We start from the raw sequence: 11,774 nt of genomic DNA on the forward strand, positions 1-11,774 counted from the left end.
AATTTTTAACTTGCTATTCTCGTATAAAAACTTACGATTCCCCTAAAAATGGTTCCTGTTAAAAATGGTCTCTATGGTATATAATCTCTAAAAATAAAAAAGGTCGAAAAATTTTTTATATCGTCACAAGTATTTTTTTTTTTTTTTTGAGGTAAAATAAAATTATAAATATTTATAGTAAAATGTACAATTTTGTGGAATTAGAACCTAAAGAATCTGTATAAATATTTTTTTAGATTTTTTTGTTTTCAATGTTTTCATATTATGAACTATTTTTGAGGAAGTTTATTCTGTATTTCCTATACTTAGTTATCCAAGTTATACAATCAATCATTTAAACTGCAAAACAATTTGCAAGTTCTTGTAATTTTGATTAGTTTTGACAAATTTAAAATTCAAATACTTCTAAAAAATAAATTTAACCAACGTATTTTAAATATTTTTACGTACCTACAAGAAGAAATTATGTGGGATTTTATATTACATTTACAAGTTTTGACACAACAAAAAGAGTTATATTGATAATAATAACAAAATAAAACAAAAAAATTGTCATAGTTTTTTTTTTTTTTTTGTTAATTTTCTTGAATATTTTTTCAAGTATTGATTCTAATTTTGCACTTATAATGTACGAAATAAATCCAGTCGTTCACTGTACAGTAGATGTCAAGCGTACTTCACTATGATTAGGTCACTGCGATGAGTGCGATGGAAGTCATTAATTTTAATATAATTTTAATTCGTTTCATACGAAAAACAATTCTGAACAAAGATTGTTTTTTAGCCTATATAGCATATATTATAAAGTATACTATATTATTAATTATCTTGCTACTTAAGTAATTTATTTTACTTTTAGTTATACAAATAATTTTTATAATGCATATAAGAAAAACTTTGACTTATAAAACCTTGTATTAACTCATAAAAACCTTTTTCGGTATGAATATCAAGATGTTATTACATATATTTGTTATATTTGTGATTATGAGGAATTTTGTCAAAATTAAAATTTCAGACACTTATAATAATTGTATTTATATTTTATTGATTTATGATAAAATATTAATTCCATTATAATAGCAACTTATGAAAAACCTTATATTAAATTTAAACTTTAAATATTTAATACTAATTTCCGTGTACGTATAATTCATATTAAAATCAAAAAATCTTAATTATATAAGCATATTTTTTTATTGACATTTTAAGTTAAAATTTGGACAAAATTGTTAATTTAATATTTTAATTTTAATCCATGACGAATAATAATATTCATTATTTTGCTAGAATTCAAGAACATTATTCGTTGGAAAATACGTATAACTTTTAGGTATATTATTATATTCTATGCATACATTTTAAAATTCAATGTTTTCAATAAAAATAAATTCAACCTATTGTATTAAGAATACCTAGTGAAATAACTTATTTTAATAATAATATAAAAATAGTATTTTGTGTTTCATATGTTTTGTCCCGTTATGCGAATAATTTATTAACTAAAATAGTGTACCTATTGTTGTTATTCTGTACAATTCTTAATAACTATTTTAAATTTAGCCATCAACTATATAAGAGACGTACGTAATAGTCAAATAGTCAATCAACGATTACTTACAATTGTTTTAATGCAACTATTTTCAACCATATTATATTATGTGATAATAGTATTACGCCGAGATCTGTATGTTATGATACTATATGTTTTCTATAGTAATATTACAAACAATACAATCCTATTTAATTTTATCTAGAATCATTTCAAGAAAGTCTGATTTTATTTAATAACTCGTAGATTTGTAAATATCAGCTACTTAGGTTTAAATAAATATTTTAATGTATAGAAAATATTATAACACCTATTTAATGTTTAATAATTGTCATAGAAATAATAAAATAATAATATCAATGCAAATAATAGCTAATAATTATTTTAAAAAATTGAGTATAAAATATAAAAATCATTTTAGATATAGTAAAAGATAATATAAACCTATTAGAAAAATTTCTATGACAATAGAATTTTTAATCCTTAATCAATAATTTCTATATCCTATTAGAAATAATATGGTATTATTGGTATTACATTTAGATTTGAACTAGGATTTTTGTCCGTTATGAAATCACCGGGGTAAAATATTAGTGTCCGTGTCCGCAATACAACGAGTCCGATATTGACAGGTCGAAATACAAGGGAATGCCTATCTTTTTGCCCGGACCCAGGTCATTTCGTCCGTTAAGAGAGGTGTCCGCTATATATCTTACAGATAGCCGTTAAGTCAGGTTTTACTGTAGTATATAATATGAAGGGCGCATATCGATTCCGCCAATTTTATATCGACTTCGCTGGCTATCAATTCCGCCGGCTATTGTTTATCCCTCTCTTGTAATTTGTAAATGTATTTAAAAAAATACAGTCCAATATAATATACTATATAATAATAATAATAATAACAATAGTTGTATAATAATTAAAAATTGAAATGTATAGTCATATTAATGTATTAATACGTGAATGTGAATATTATGTGAGTATATTCCGTGTGTATTGCTATAACGTATTACGCTACATATAAATGTCAATGATGATTCTTGCTTTTAACTAAAAAAACAAAGTATTAAAAATTTATCAAATGATTTGAACGATAATAAAATTTCTAAGACCACTTATTTAAAACATGTGTCCAAATATTACCAAAAGTAGTTACATTTATATTAATTAGATTATACATTTTAATATTTTATAATATATTCACATATACGTATTAATTAGAATACATATTTTAATTTCGAATTATACAATTATTATTATCATTTTATACAATTTAGACTATATACATTTTAATATTTTATAATATATCACATACACATAGAATATACATTTTAGTTGTGAATTATACAATTATTATTATTTTATTCTTATTATATACTATATATTTAAAAACACATGTACAGGGGGGAGGGTTGGATAAACAGTAGCCGGCGGAAACGATACAAACCTTTTTCCTAAACAGGTAGTTTCCGCGGAATCAATAATTCCCCAACATGAATAGTGAAATTATAACATATTTTTCTCTTTCTCTTTCACAACAGCGACCACCAACGTGTATGACGGAAACCGTATTCACTATCAACAATAATTATGATTATAACAATCGAATCAGTAGTATATTATATTGTTTCGACTCGAGTGAACCGTGCGTAATTGTACAATTTAACGTATTGATCCGAATCAAACATTATACTTTATTAATACGAATTTTATTTTATCAAATCAATTATGCTTTACAGAGTCATACAGAGTTTTGTTGTGTTTTTTCAACACATGAGTAAAAACTTGCAGTCCGCGCAGTTTAAATATAATGCGTAAAAAAGTCATGAAATACAAAGAAAAAAAATCCGAAATAGGTAGGTTAGGCAGTGTTGTTTATCTATTTATGTCCATAAATATTACGTATCATATTATATACACGCAGTTTCCGGTACCTACACTTTTATCGTATATTTATGTTTATATTATATATATTTGTTTAGTTTTCTAACGCTGTTTCATAATTTATTTCAACTGCAACCAAAGATTTCGAAATGCATTAACCGTAAAAATATAATATAGAAATACATAATATATTATTATTATTATTATTATTATTATAATGCCTATTTCGTTGCTTTTATGGGCGTAACACGTTGGGGTGATGCGTCTACTCGACGTCCGTAAACAGTAAGCACATTTCATAACGAAACACGTGTTTGAACCCAAAACCAAAACTAGTATTTATCGTAAGTGCATTATTATGAGGACAAGTTTAGTATGGCTGTATAATGTCGTTTATATTATAATTATATTTATACATATAATATATGTACATTAATACTATATACCCGAGTATCCGTCACATGTGTTTGACTACACATTCACGCACTGGCAATTGTCCTAAAAATCGTCTCTCGTGCTTTGTGTAGATGATTAGCATATTATTATATAGCTATATACTTTTTTACAGTGACAAATCCAGTCAATTAAATCGGTTAATTTTTACTGACACTTTAAAATGTATGAAAAAGCATCATATTAGTTGAATAATTAAATCTCAAATCGGTGGGCTATTTATTTGGTTACTCAAACGTCAAAAATATTACAATAATATCAAAAGATAAAAATGTTCGCGTATAATTATTATTTGCATTCTCAATTATCGAATACAAAAAAAAAGTTGTATAAATGTAAAATACGTGTCAACGGACAAACACATAATAACTTGACCGTGGATCATCATCAGAATAACAAATAAAATAAGTATTAAGATCTGAATAGGTAGATATAATAAAATTGTACCCATCGCTAACGTTTTTACTGATATAACGGATACCATAAATATAATGTACTTAATTATTTATAATTTTAAACAATTCAATAGTACAACATATATTACATAAATTCATGAAATTAAATAACTAATCACATTTCTACATACGCACAAAAAAAAAAACATTTTCATTTATACTAAAAATATTTTTTATAACCTGCAGTCTTAATAAGTTATTAATAGAATGAGATGGAAATTACTTTTTTTCGGAGTTTAGCTCAACTCGGTTAATAGGTATTAGAACATAATATATATAGACTCTCCTTAATAGGAATTATTATATTTTAAATTTTACAGAACTCAATATTAGTAAAATATATGTACTATACCTATACAAAAAAAAAAAACCCAGGAATTCCAATTCGTTCTAAAAGATTTTATCGGTTCGCGTGCATCCGTTTTAATGTATTATTGTCGTAAACTTATCCCGACAATAACAGGCTGGTAAGAAGGTCGAATTATAAATTTGGCCCCGATTGTATTTGTCGATAGAAATAATGCATGACCCGGAATGGCGCCAAACCCATACCTTTGTGACGTGTAGAAACGATAGTTCATCACAATTTTGCCGGTTGGGTCACTGCGGCAAAGCGTTACACAGAAATATTATTATTATTTTTTATCTCAAAATGTTTTCAGACTTAACATTGTGGCCGCTTCTATTTGTCTCGTTTACTTTTACCTTCTACTTGTAGATAGAAATCGGTATAGCCGCGTATAGCTATTTGGACTACATGTACAGTGTACTGCCTATCAATGAGGACTTATCGTTTGAGTTAGTTGTTGTAGAAATCAATTATTTAAGGAAAAAAAATAGAAAGCAATTTATATTTGAGATCCTTTTGACGGGGGGTCGATTCAAGGCAGCCGAGACAGATTATATATTTTATACGATACCAGTTTTAATGACTTTGGCGCCATCACGATCAGAATTCTAATCGTGTAAACGTGATAGAAACTTGCTAGAAACCCACTAAAATAATAATAATAAAAAAAGGGAAACATTAATATATCTATAGCTATAATTGTGGTTCACTATACTACAAAAATAATATACAACTTAATAACAGCTAAAATATACTTAGTTACCTACATCATTTTAAAACTTAAAAAAAAAAACTTATTTTATATTCCTATTTTTATTCTTTTATGGCATACGAATAAAAAAAAAATATTTTTCAAAAACAATAAGGAAATCTTATAATAATATTAAATAATTCTCAAAAATTCAAATGATCTAGTATATTAGTTGACTACACGAATAATTTATATTTTATACATAGTTTTAATGTGCAGGTTGCAGCCTAGGTATCAGTTAACTAGTCATGTTTCACAAACTCAGAAAACAATGATATATTTAATTGGAAAATATAATTTAAAAATTTGATTGTGGTTACTTTTTTTTTAGTATCTATTAACAACGATCAAATAAATATTTTGTAAATTCCAATGATAGTTTGATTTTTAAAACTTAACGTAACAGGCTTATGAATAAATACGGACATTATAAAACGTTTTTATCTTTCATACTTGTCTAGGAATTTCATTATGTATTACTATATAATTACTTATTATACGAATAAATGAATAATATTTTCATGTTATGTTGATATGATCGCAATAGAAAATGCCGACTGGAAATACAATTATAGTAAGATATAAATACTACTTACTTATTATTTGTACAAATTAATTACTTTACAAAAATACTTATACAGTGAAAACTCTTTATAACGAAACTCTTAACAACGAAAAACTCTATACAACGTAAACGTAAACATGACATAATATTGGTTGGTTTGCTTTGTAAGTTCATAGCCCATTAGTCGATTCATTCTCTATAACGTATACTCACTCTCAATAATAACGAAACAATATTTTATGTTTCATAACATTATTTACCTGTTAAGTATTATAAATTATAAAAATAAACGGCGAAAATGCTGAAATTTCCAAGAACGATTACATTCTTTCATAATCTACTTTTAATATCGCAATGATACCATTATTATCGATATCGAAAATATTCATTTTATTATTGACGTAATTTCTAACAACAATTTTGTTTTTTTTAAACCCTTTCTATTACGAAAGAAATATCTTGGTCCCTCTTGGTCAGGTTCGTTATAAAGAGTTTTCACTGTATTTAATCCAGAAGTTAGAGGCATCGAGGATTCTGTAGTTTTTAACAAATGTATAAAAGTTTATTATATTTATATACAAACTACAATAATCACTTTATTGTTGATCGGTTTCAAATCAAAACATTTAGGTACAACGATTTGAAAATAAACCAGTGGTTATTTTATCAAAGAACAATTGTTATATCAAAATCTAATAATGTTTATGAATATAGTAACTTAGATAAAACAATCGTCGTTACAAAACAGAATTTTGGAAAAGAGTTAGACTTCTTTTCATGAAAAAATACATTTTAGTTTCTTATTCTTATGCCAAATATTTTTCGTAGTATTTTGTTAAATATATATCAAATGTAACCTACATTTAACCTAACATGTATAGTCTGCGAGTACCTTATATATTTTTTAAATTTTGATAAGTGCTATAGAGTGGCACATAAGTACTCGAAAAACGTTGCTCCTGTATTTTATCATTTTGATCATATTATTACCCTTTAATTACTTATAACAATTTAATTACTCGTCTAAAATTTGATTTTTATACATCAAAGCATTCAGAAATATGAAATTAAAAACGTTTTATTTTTAAAACAATGTAACTTTAAAAGAATAGAGAAAACATAATTAATTTATTTAAGAAAGAGTTGATTTGTAGACGTTAAATTATATCTAAAAAATATTTTCGTAAATTTTTATAGTTTTTGAAATAACGAGTGGTCTTTAATAAAAGAATCACCCTGTATATAGTAAATGAATTTATCTCATCTCATCTATAAAACACGTTACATTATATAACATATATTATGTCCAGTAGTATATTATAATATTTAATACTGTGTATAGCATATTATTGATCTGGTATATTACTTATTCAGTTATTCGGATTATTTTGGGATATATTTTTTTTTTTTTTTGTTACAGAACCACACGATAACTGACTTAAAAAAACAATGTCAATATGTTAAAAAAATAATAACCTTGTAAGTTTATATATCACGGAGTTGTTACCTATACAATGTATTTATTATATAATATGGTACGATGGTACGGTGAGTGTATATTATCGTGTGAATTACAACACTTGTGTAATATTATGTATATATAGGTATATAATATAGATATAGCTGCACAGTGTTTAGGTATTCATATACACTTTTCCGATCTCTGTACGAGCGCCGTATAATACAATAAATCTTATTGTTTGACATTATGTTTCTGAATCTCGTGCATACGTAGGTGTATATATATATATATATATACATACATACATTTTATGTGTACTAAGATATATAGTGTGCGAGGCGTATTGAACTATTGAATAAGTAATAACAATTTAAGCTTTATACACGAAATACGACTTACTATAAGGTTTATAGTAGGTACACATTTTTACTACGAAGAGTTTTATTTATTTTTCTACTTTCAATTATAGGTATACATTTTATCATTAAATTAAATATTTAACGAAAATCAAACATTGCAATATATTTATTAGTTCTACAATTATAATGGAATGCATAACCCTAATTTTTGAAATTCGTACAAATTAAATAGTAATTTACAAGTTCGGCTATTTACTCACTATATTTGGTACTGTTCTAAGTATTACTGAAACTTTAATAAAATAAACGTCGATTCGAAGTGATTATCAATTTATTGTTCATCAGAGTAGTGTGACATAATATATAACATCAAATGGATCGCTTATTAATTAACAAGCACTAGCATATTTAAAAGTTACCTAACTAAACTAGGATGATCAGCACAGCCTACATCTAAACATTTGTAAGCAAAACTACCTGTATTAGTATATTTACAGAATCAATGCACTGCCCCTCACCCAAACAAAAAAAAAAAAAAAAAATACCGGAGAAATCTGAAAACGATATTGATTGTAAATGATTTTTTTTTCAAAACAAATTAAATTCAAAAATAGATGTATAGTAAAAAATTAACATAAATAACTTTATAGATTGGTCGTAACACGCGTTCAATAAAGTTGTTAATAAGATTATAATAATTTTAGAACTACGTATAATCAAAAAAATGTAATTGATGAGTTTGAAATAAAGCAATGATATAATGAAAATGTTTGCAAGTGTATAGAATGTAAATGTCTAGAAAGTTTATATCCCAATATGACAATATCCCATGGAAATGTTGACTAAGGTGTCTCATCTCTAAGCAATAGAATAGCATAAAACGAATCGCGCGTAATCCGGAAAATATTGTCTTTATATCTACGTAGTAAATAATATTAATATATAAGTATAATATTAGAGGAACAATTTATTAATATTATCACGGGTTGTTCGAGGGTGGCTGAAAAATATTAGAGAGAATCGTTTGGGACCGAGTACAAAACTATTATACATGTCGGCGTAGCTCGTAGGTTTGGAAACGTGCCGATTCCTTCATTTGAAATAAAATTCAGATTAAATAATATAGTTACAGTGGTCTAATTTCCCGGACACGAAGATGCAGTACCGCTGTAACGTTTTAAAAATATTTATAGGTGTTTTTTTGTATCTACTTGTCTTTGATAGGTGTTTCGTTCCAATACGAATAACAATAATTGCTTTATCTTATTCGCGTGAGATGCGTGTAATATGTACCATATAATTTGTACGTGAATCATAGAGACTAAAGAATATTTTGTGCTAATCTATCTATGTACATTATGTTAATATTGTTTGATATATATAATATTAGTTTCCACGTACCCATTACAGGTAAGAAAATTAGACTGGCGGAGTACCTATTGTACATATTAGATCTATTCATTATTATTGACTCCAAAAATCGCACATGGACTTTTGATAAAATACAGGACAAAACCGCACACATTTAATAGGTTAAAACTACACAATTTTAAAAATTGGCGTGCACAAAAAACGCACATGTGTAATTAATTATTTATTCTCATTATTCTCATATATTTGAATATTTCATAAAATTTATTTTCATCGAAAATTTAAAATATTCATTTTAAAAAATGTAAAACTAAAAATTTATATAGTAAAAATTTTAAATATTAATTTGAAAAAAAATTAAAAACTTTCAAAGTTTGATTGTCTGAAACCGACTGCCGACGTTATTTAAAAATTTTATACCTTTTTAGGATCAAAATCAAAATTGTGCGGTTTTTGGATGCAACCCTTTTTATTAGGTACCTTTTTACCTAACCGGTATTTTTCTACTTTTCGATTACGATACAATTTACGTCGGGAGGAAACTCGTATATAGTCGGGAGGCAATTCGTATAAAAATTATTGACCTTTTTGACTTCGGGAGGCAACTAATGTGTCCCCATTCGGCGGAGTTTACAATCGCCCAGGATAATAATATAATGATAATACGAACGCAACGGTAACACGTACGTGGTGTACGTATAATGTTATGTCATCATTATTCAACGACTTTATCGTCCGAAGTCTTGGCGCAGGGTACACAAAACCTCGTAAAAAGTACCTACATGAATTAATGTAAAAGAGTAAATTATTTTCGACGACAGCGCACGCGACACAATCGCAGTCGTATTACCCGCTGCCGCCGCCGCCGCCGACGTCACCTATAGCTGGTAAATAAAGAAAGAACAAATTGTGAGTTGTTTATATTTTAATAACATATATATATATATATATATATATATATATATTATATATTGTCATATAGGTGTATGTATATTATGTGTATATACATTGCGCATATTATATCGAATACGCGTGCGGTAGACGATGCCACAAATCGATTATACGGACCGACGGTAATAATTTATATATTATTACTATATTATAACGACGTGTGTGCGAGTATTGAGACGTGTCCACGCAAAAACACGCTGAATCAAACATTTATTTTATCGGACGCTGTAGGCAGCGTATAGCGAGTACTCGTGTAATGTTGTATGGTATAATTTAACATCGGGCGTATAACGATACGGAAAGAGCACTTACGCATACGGAAAAAAAATAATCCCAGAAAAGCCATAAAAACAATAACGCCATAACCCGTTTTTTAGAAGCGCGTTTTCAACGAAACATGGTAAACCGCATTGGAATGTTGTGTAATATCATCATATCTGTTATATCTGTCGCGCGTTTATCTCCGAAACTTTTTTTTAAACAACCGAATAATAATATTGCACAGTGTCTCGCCCACAGTGTGTGTTCGTCTTCCATTGATTTGACTGTTATTTCTGTACAGTTGACATTTTATATTGTATGATTTTTATGACGACGATAATTTATTTACTGGAAATCGAACGGACTCTGCGATGGCATTATTATTATATTATTCATTATTCACTATACAGAGTGTATATACGAATTATTTAATACGATAGTATAGTATCAATATCAAACACGCGGCATGTTCGTACGGCCGCCAAACGCTTTCAGTGTAATTCACAGTTCATTTCGAAATTAGAAAAAATATTAAAAATCAGGAGATTAATGAAATTAAATTGTTGAAACGTCAATATTTTCAGAAAAATAAACTCTACAAAATGACTATCTTTAATTTTTTTGAAAATATTTAAATAAAAAAATATATTTTTTAAAATTTTTACTTAAAAATTAAAATAAATTAAGACATGAAATATTTGTAGTTCTTGTCCCTGTGAAACTTATTGAAAAATCAAAATCATGATATCTCCATTATTTCGGGAGATGTTGCAATGGGTAAATCCTCACGGGACACTCTGTGTATGCCTATTTTCATTACGTCTGTATAATTTATTTAAAACGACATCTTCATTTCTTTTACAGAGCTGCTGTTTTCTGTATAAGGGTGGATCAAGGATATACTTACATCATGTCTTAAAAGCTGAACTATTGAATAACCAATTTCATCATACGCGTGGTTCAAATAAATATTTAAATAAAATTTGTTATTGAATTAATATAAATTTAAGTAGGTATGTATCGGAATGTAAATCTTTAATTAAAATGAATATTAATTTATATTGAAATTACTGCACTTACTCGTAAATAAAAATAATAATGAATAAAACACCTAATCAGGAAAAATCATTAGTACCTATAATATAATTAGACATTATGGAACAGATAGATTTGCATACATTTATTTATTATTATGAGATAAAACTTCCCTATTAATATTAATTATTATTTTATTTTAAATTATAACATAATATATTATTCTGTTCCTTCGTTCGTGTGATACCTGCAGGTGACAGTGAAAGTGTTCACCTATGAACGGTGAAAAACAATTATCCCAGGCGTTATTCATGTTTACAATA

This window comes from Rhopalosiphum maidis, chromosome 3 (assembly GCF_003676215.2).
Source record: "Rhopalosiphum maidis isolate BTI-1 chromosome 3, ASM367621v3, whole genome shotgun sequence".
NCBI classification, from domain to species: Eukaryota; Metazoa; Arthropoda; class Insecta; order Hemiptera; family Aphididae; genus Rhopalosiphum; species Rhopalosiphum maidis.